The following is a 9,051-nucleotide window of genomic DNA, read 5'->3' on the forward strand; positions in this document are numbered from 1 at the left end:
AACTCATCCAAGCAAGAGGAGCATTGGTTTGCCACTAATCCACAGGAGAGCAGTACCTCCACAAGGTTATTTGTAGATTATAAGGCCAAGAAAGGACTATTTGGATCATCTGGTGTCACGTGTATAACACAAGCCATATGACTTCCCTCAATTAATTCCTGTTTGAACCAGAAAACCTCATCCTCTACCAGTCTAAAAATTGCCAGCGATGCAGAGGCCACCACAACCTTTGATATTATTAGATACGGTGCTTTTGGAGATATTTTCTCTCAAACAAGGAGCCAAAAGCGACGTTTTATCGCCTGTGATTATTAGATTCTTGTTGCTGGGGCAAGGACGTCAACCACGGCACTGCCACCCAGGTCCCCTAAATCTCAATACCTTTCGCCTGGGGTTCCCTCACGGTCCCATCTCAATTGTGCCAGTTTTCCAGGGCTGCTATGGCAAAGGGCAGATCCTCAGCAGACACCACACTGATTTTGTGCGCAGAGCGATGGTCCACTGATAAATAGTGGCTTCTGGGCCAGTTTGGTGGGATGGACCCGAGATGATAACTAGAAACGGCGTTGCTAAAATGACAACCGTACCTATAGTTAGAGAGCTTTGAATTGCTGTGTATTTTCGGGGTCCAAAGGAAAATAAATAAATAAATTAATTAATTAACGGCATTGGTGTAGGTTGTGAAACTGGGGTGAAAGGCACCGTATGTGAGATCCGTTGCTGATTTCTTATCTTCAGAAAAATTGTTCATAGAGAGTGCTGGGACAGAGTCTGGTTCGTGGCTGCCGTAGGGACAGTGTTTCAGGGGTTGGTAGTATGAAGTGGGGGAGTTTGAGAATAAGAGTGGGTGCCATTCCCCCGCTCTACGTGGATGCAACGAGCTCAGGGTTGGCACTGTTGAACTAAAATGTCAGATTTAATTAATTATAAGGAGATTTAATTAATTATAAGGAGAAAAGTTTTTTTAAAAAAATCAATCCTGTAGAACAAGAACACTGATTTTTGCAGGCGTTCACCCTCGTTGGTACAACACATACATCTCCCTCTTCTCACTGCACAGCCCATGAAGTCTGTGAGAGGAGTAGCGTTTCTCAAAGAGTAAAATACGCTTTCCAGCTAATGAGATATCCGCATCTCCCCCATCGCGATAACAACAAAAAGCCTCACAAGCGCAGTAAAATTCAGCTCCCCCCCACCCCCTTTCCTTTCTTGGAGGGTGGAGGGAGCAACGTTATTAATGACCCTTCATGGTGGGGAAGAGTGAGCCATGGGGTGACAGGACATCGCTCCCCTCCCTCCCAGGGGCGCCAGAGCATCCTGCGCCCCAGTGACCCGACCCCGTTGGGACTCGAGAGACCCCCCGGACGCGGGCCCCCCCAGTTTGAGGACCGTGCTGTAGCGACACAGCCGTCCCGTGCATGTAGGATGCTCATGAGACATCTTGCTTCGTGCAAACAGTGCGCGACCTCCCTGGTGCGTGTGCCACCGGCGTCCAACACGAGATCTTCAAGCACGTCACCGAGAGGATGATCTTAAAGGTCTTTTCCAACCTAAAAGCTTCTCTGTAATTCCGTGTGTCTCCCTTCCTATCCCCACCGCCCTCAACCTTTGGTGCAGGACCCCCGAAGAGCTAAAAGTGTAAGAGCTGCTCAGAAAGAGGTCAGCTAATACATGATATCGAAATCCTAGTCCCAGATTTTGTGGTTTAAATGTGCGGCACAACTAACGCTGAGACATTTTGGCAATACGATGGAGGAAAGAAAAAAAAAAAAAAGAACAAAAAGCCAAACCACCAAACCTGTGCCAGCTGACTGATGAGCACCCATCTTTTATAATTAATTGGGTCGAAAAATGACTTGTGTCAGTTTGAATGTAGGGGCTCTTTCAGCTGCGTTTTTCTGGATACGTATAAAAATATATGTAACTGCAGATTTGAAAGCCCAGCGTGAGGCCTCATAAATGATAAAAATATGTATATACTAGAATTATACACACACGCGCGCGCACATATTGGATAAATTGATACTTAAACGTATATGTGTGTATATAATGTTCTGTTCTCCGTTCTGAGAGACATATTTATAAATAGATTTTATATATATCTATTTCTATTATTCACAGCTCTGTGTGTGTGTGTATTGTAAAATCTGGGTTTTTTTTTTGCCCGGAATGCTTTTTAGTTTTTAGCAGCGTAATATATCTGATTTCTCTTTAAATTAAACGAATTTATTTGTCTGCCTTCCCTTAATGGAATCAGTTTTGATATACTCTTTGTTCATGCTGTTACAGGCTTCAGTCTAAGGGCTCTTTGTATTAACTTTTTTAAGTTACATTACAAAGAGGTTTTAAGATTTCCCAACAGGCTTTTATTTAACCAGGGCTTTTGATCTCAAACCTGCTGGGGCCTAGTGAAATCCTTACCAATTCTCCAGTAACTCCTCACTATTGGAATTTGAAAAGACCCACCTGAAGGATTTAACTCGCTGTATGGCTTCAGCCATCCTTTAGATGCTTCTATTCATGCAGACAGCGAGGGGGTCGAGGGCACCCTTTGTGATCCTCCAAGTAGCCTAAGGTGCCCTTTGCATAAGTTGTACTCCCGAGGAAATAAAAATCAGGAGGACACAAACCTATATACCTTATTTCCTGCTATCTTTACTTAAAGGAGGAGCGCAGGGGGTCTGCTTAACATCCTTTGCTACCTAAATACCTTTTGGACATGGGAACTCAATAAAGGAACTTTCATTGCATCCATTACCCTACTGCGGTGCATAGCAAATTAGATTTAAAAGGGTACTTTTTCCCTTACAGCTATTTCTATCATTTTCTTTAAAATTTCAATTTAGTGTCTAGTGACAGAATATTCTGTAATGTACATTAGAACTATATAACACCAATTACGCTAACTGTGAACGTTATTTCAAAAGAATTAGTTATATTAAGTTATAGACAAACCGTTGGGGAAAAAAGGTCAGGTTAGGGGAAAAAAAAAAAAAAAAGGAGCTATGTGATAATGTTTTAAAGGAGCAACATGAAGTGAATGCTCTTTTCATTTTTTAATCCTTTCATTTTGCATAACCCTCACGGAAATTTCACCGCTCGCTCGGTCTTCGTTATTTCGGCAGGGGGACGGCACGTCACCCTGCTAGTTTACGGCTACAGATCGTAGTGTAAAAACCTACAGCTGAGTCTTGCGGTTGTGGAGAACCATCGTTTCCTCTGTTTTTGGGAAATGGGATCGCACAAATTCGTGAAAAGTCTTTTGGCAGACACTGACGACCAGTACATAGAGAAAAAAAAAAAAAAAAAAAGGAAAAAATGCTGGCAGACCAAGCTTGAAAGAATATAATAGCTAAGCACATTCTTGTCACAGTTTTGGTTGCCTGTTTTCTTTCTCATGACTGTAACACACATGATATGTCTATTACCTGCATTTTGTGTTAGTTTTCTCGAATTTTTTTTTTTTTCATTTCAGTCTGATGTTAAAATAAAACCACACCAACGCGTGCAGCAGAATCTAAATCTACCTTCCTTTTTTCATGACTCTTCTTTCCATTTGTTTATTTGCTTTTGGTTTGTGGGTTAGAGGTTTTTAGAGTTTCAAGGCATTAGATGTTTGGGCTACTTCTTTTTGTGCGTTTGATCTGGATATCTATTGCACTGGGGATGTTTTTGTGTAGATGGGTAAAATAAAAAGTCTCTATTTTAATCCTTTTTTTTTTTTTTTTTTTTACGCCCCTTCTTTAAAACTAGTTAAAGACTTTTGCTGGAACCGCACAAGGTTTGGTTATTTCAACTTGTAGAGATTGCCGGCAAATCATTTGTGTTTGTTTGACGTCCTGTGGGATCAAACTGCCATGAATTTTGAATGATCTAAAAACTGTGTAGTTTACTTCAGCTAAAACCGCCTTCCACTTGAAAACATAAATCAACTCAGTTGAAATTCAGTCGAAGTCTTTTTTTTTTTCTTTTTCTTTTTCTTTTTCTTTACACTTGGGGTTTGCCCCAGCTCCAGCAAGAGCTGGACCATCGCCGTGCCGGTCCCCCGCCTTGAAAAGAAGAGCTGTTATTGCACCCAGGGTGATCCCACAATGAAATTGTGGCTGGACAAGTGTCGAATTGCTGAGCAGAGGACAGTCATGACTGTCTGTCATGTATCACCACACGATGGGTCCTTGGACAGACCCTGCAGTCTGCCCTGTCTGGGGGTGCGGCTTCTAATGGCCTCACTTGGGTGAATTTTGCTTTTTTGGGGGCCTCTGACACCAGCCTAGAATTCAACAGCTTCCCAAAACCCATAGGACTCCAAGTCAAGACTCTTTTAACTTGCAAACACGGCTCCAAGTGGAGTTACAGTAGGAGCTTTCACTTTTTCTCTAGCAGCGCAGTGAAATTAAAAGCAGACGTGTGCACTGACATTGTCTCTGGGGGACGGATGATATTATTTCACCAGCTTGACATCTGTTGAGGCTCGATTAAAACCCCAAATGTGCTGGGCCAGTCCTGTTTTCTGGATCCTCTGAAAAGGGGTTTGCCCCACCAGGTGTTATTTGTAGATTCAAGCTCGCCCACAACCCTGGAAGCCTCTGAGCTGGGGCTTCAAATTGGACATTTTCATGAGAAGAAGACGCAAACCACGATCATGTATTTGTGGACGGGATATGTGACCTCAATATGAGTCCATCTTTACAAGACAGCAGCAAAGAAAGGTAAATCGGGAGGGGAAGAAGGAGCTTTTGACTGGCGAGGCCTGACAATGCGTTCGAATGTGTGTCCGTGTGCACCCAACAGGGAACCGCTACAGTCCAAGACCTTAATTCTTAATAAAGTTCCTGAGAAATTTTCAAGGCCATGTGATCTTCGCCCACCTCAGAGAGGGGAGGGCTGTGCTTCTCGGGCGCATCTTTTCCGCGCGCCGCACTCGTTGCTCTGGGTCTTGGAGGGGTATAGAAAACCCTAATTTCCATGCGGATGGCGATGGATGCCTTTGTGGAGGGAGCAGCGCCGGATGCGGCCCGGATGCCAGCATAGCCCGCTAGAAACCAGAGCATCCCAAGTTTTATTCTACCGACTCCCCCTGTGACCTTTGGTAAGTAACTTAACCTGTTGTCCTCAGGATCCCGAGTAAAATGGGAGACCTTAATGCTTATCTGGTGGGATAACAGTGCTTAATGCTTACCTAATTGGATGACAATACTTACCTACATACCTCACAGGGGTGTTGTGGGGATTAATTAGCTAATGTTTGTAAAGTGCTTTGGAGATGGAAAGCGGTATATAGTAGCGCTAAGCACTATGACTTCGTGCCAGCGCCAAGACCTTAAAATGGCTAAGGACGGAATAAGAGTTTTTATATGTTTTAAAATAAGCCAATTGTTCAAGGCATCCGGAGGCTGGAATTATTTTTAGACAGAGATTTCCAAGAAAGTTGGGAAACAGAAGGGTATAATTACGTGACCTGGAACATTTTTTTGTTTCTTTTAGTTGACCGACTAAACTTAATCTCCGTTAGGTGTCGTTTGATGAATTGTAAAATCTGCTTGTTGGGGTTTAAGACATATCAGTGTTTACTCTTGCTGATCAAACAATATTTCTTGAAATAAATACCTCTGTTACAATTTGGACAAACAAATATATTAAATAAGCCAGAGGAAGTATTTATTTCTGTGTTCTTTCTTTCTGCATTTCTTTCTGTAAGCAGCTCTTTTATCGGCCCAATTCTGCTCTTGTTCCCATTAGGGTAACTGAAAGGTAACACCGCTGCAGTAAATGGAATTACACCAGATACAAAAGCATTATGTGAGAGCAAAATTATATTTATATGTGGTCTGAAACGCAACGTGACACTTGGATTTAAAGAAAAGTCAAACCAACCATTCTTAGAAATACACATAAATGCAACTTTAAGAAAAATTGTCAAGCTCTCCGTTCAATGTTGTTTGTTTCATAGCAACTCCTAAACAGATTTTGCAAAAGGAAGGTCTGGTATAGCAGAGACCATATTTTCCCTTTCACGGGAGGAAACTTTGCAAGATTTTTGCCTTTAAATATTTTATTTGGTTCCTAAAGTGGGCTCTTGGTCCAAGAAAGCAACTTTATAGTTATCAAAGCGCCCATTTGTATTTTTTTTTTTTTTTTGCAAGAGCATTCCTTCAGATCTTTTACTCTCCGACAGAGAGAATTCCCACAAATTCCTGAAATCTGTTAAAATACAGAGCAGGGTGCTTACATTGGTATGTTGTACGTTGGCTGTCCCTGTTAAAAAGCCTGTGCATTTTCATTCTGGATATGCAAAAGAAATTCGATATACTGCTGGGCTAAGCACCAGGATTTGGTTGGCTCTAGGACCAAATCTTACATTTCTGCATCAGGCAAACGTAAGAATGGATAACACTTGGAATAAAACCTACCCCAAAGCCTTTCTTATGGATATCAGGTTATTTGAAAATGTGATAGAGACCATTCCCCGTAATCAAGGGTGAGTCAAGGAAAATGGCATCAAAGAGCTCAAAGCAGCCAAGAGGAAAACTTGACCCAACCCCAAGCACGTTGTCCATGTCCCGGCTGCCAGAACAACCGAGGAGACCTTGGGGGAAGCCTGCCAGGAAGTCAGGTGCTGTTCTTGGAAAGGATATCTTCCAGATGAACTGGCATTTGGCCCTTCAGCTGCCGTGCGAGCCCAGCGTGGGCCCATGGGCGTTGAATCCAGCTTTGGACCACAGGAGGAGGATGAAGTGAAGTATGACTGACGCTGTCAGCGGCAAGCTTGTCAAGCTAATGCTCGTAATATATGCATATGAATATAATAGCTATCTAGTGCTTTGCAGTTGGCTGTTCCTGAGGAGGAGCTGGGGGGACAAGGGGACTTAGTGTTTGGGGAGAATTAGCTGTATCTAGGCAGCAGAATTTGCAGGCTCGGAAGCTGGTTAATTTGGTTGAAGTACGGTACTTTGCTAACCCCTTGGTGCCCGGCGTTAAGGTTTCCCGGGACAGGAACTGTTGCCAAAATGGAGAGGATCGCCATAGCTGGCGCCGAGAGCTCAGAAGGTGAAAGCGCAGACAGGGAGCAAAAGGTGGGGAAAGAAAAGGGATGCAATGTAATACCGGGGGATCAAACAGGGGAAGAAGAGTCAAAATCTGAATTTCCGTCCCTGCTCTCTATGACCTTGGGCAAATCATATAAACTCAATGTCGAATGGGATAAAAGCCCGTTTCTACTGCACCTCAGGAATTATTAGAGACAGTGTGGCATCCGGGTGCCACCACGATGGAGACAGACACAGATATGCAGGGTGGCTCCCATCACGGAGCGGGACTGCACGCTGCATCGCGTGATGGGAAAGCACTTTTCCCATTATCTCTGCTCTTTGCTGCCTCTGGGAGACCTAAAGAAGATGTAGCAGCGGATAGCTTTGTACACCTGGATTTAATCTGCACTCTCCTGCCTTACACAAATCAACTCCATCTGATGGTGTAGGGTGTATTTCCAGCGTATTCGCTGGTTTCGCAGCACTCCTTAAAAAAGAGATGTTCTGGGAGGAATTCACAACCCAAAGTCCGACTTTCTCAGCAGACTACGTTTGCTGCGTCGGTGATGGGTGATGCGCAGTTCACCCCAATAACACCTGAAATTGCTTCAGTGATGTCTATCAGAACTTGTATGCCAAAGCTTTTGGTCCTACTCTAACAAGTGTTTAATAAATAGCAAATTCTATTTAAAAAAAGCCAAACTTCAGCTATTTAGGGGTCACACAAATAAGACAGTGTTACTAAGCAGGAGAGCTTTGAGGTGACACGTCGGCATCTGAACTCAAGGCTCCCTGTCACTGAGGCTGCCTCTGGCCACTGAAGAGACACAGGCACCTCTGGGCTACAATACATCCTGTATTAAAAGAGCTCAGTGGTCCCTTTGACCAAGCGTTTACACTCTTCCCTTCAAGCAGTGCCGACGTTACGTGGTGCGTGGCCGCTCTGGGGAGCTGAACTGGCCAAACGCAGCCCCTGGGAAATGGATCTCTGGATCTGGGTGCCGGCTCCAGCCTCGTGAAACGTAGGATGTGGCATGTGGGATATTGGGAAGGGTCGAGGCATAGCAGCTTCAGAGGGGTCTGGGTAAAACACCAAGGAAACACCCTAAGAAGACACCGTGCTTACTGGTTTCGATCATTGGTGACGGTGTAGGCGGTTGGATTCAAAGGATTATGGGCTGTATTAGAAGGGGGGTGGTTAGTAGATCGAGAGAGGTCCTCCTTCCCCTCTACTCTGCCCTGGTGGGACCGCATCTGGAATATTGTGTCCAGTTCTGGGCCCCTCAGTTCAAGAAGGACAGAGAGCTGCTGGAGAGAGTCCAGCGTAGGGCAACTAAGATGATTAAGGGAGTGGAGCATCTCCCTTATGAGGAAAGACTGAGGGAGCTGGGTCTCTTTAGTTTGGAGAAGAGGAGACTGAGGGGTGATCTTATTAGCGTTTATAAATATATAAAGGGGGAATGTCATGAGGATGGAGCCAGCCTCTTCTCGGTGGCAACCAATGATAGGACAAGGGGTAATGGATTCAAGCTGGAACACAAGAGGTTCCACTTAAATTTGAGAAGAAACTTCTTCTCAGTGAGGGTGACAGAGCACTGGAACAGGCTGCCCAGGGAGGTTGTGGAGTCTCCTTCTCTGGAGACATTCAAAACTCGCCTGGACGCCTTCCTGTGCAACCTCATCTAGGTGTTCCTGCTCCGACAGGGGGATTGGACTAGATGATCTTTTGAGGTCCCTTCCAATCCCTAGCATACTGTGATACTGTGATACTGTGATACTGTGATACTGTGATTAAAAAAGGTGACGAGAAAGGGCTGCAGAAGGAAGATGAAAAGGCTGTCTTAAATTAAGCGCTTGTTGGAGATGGCCGGAATTAAGTGAAGGACGCCCTGTGCAGGATGCTGAAGCCCGTGGCAGACCCGAACCCTCCTGTTTCGGCCTCAGCCTCGCCGTCAGAGCAGGCAGCGCGGCAATGAAAGGTATTTGTGCTCTGCTCAGCGTGAGGGGATTTCTGCAGCCCTGT

Source organism: Vanellus vanellus, assembly GCF_965231255.1.
Source record: "Vanellus vanellus genome assembly, chromosome: 5".
NCBI lineage: Eukaryota > Metazoa > Chordata > Aves > Charadriiformes > Charadriidae > Vanellus > Vanellus vanellus.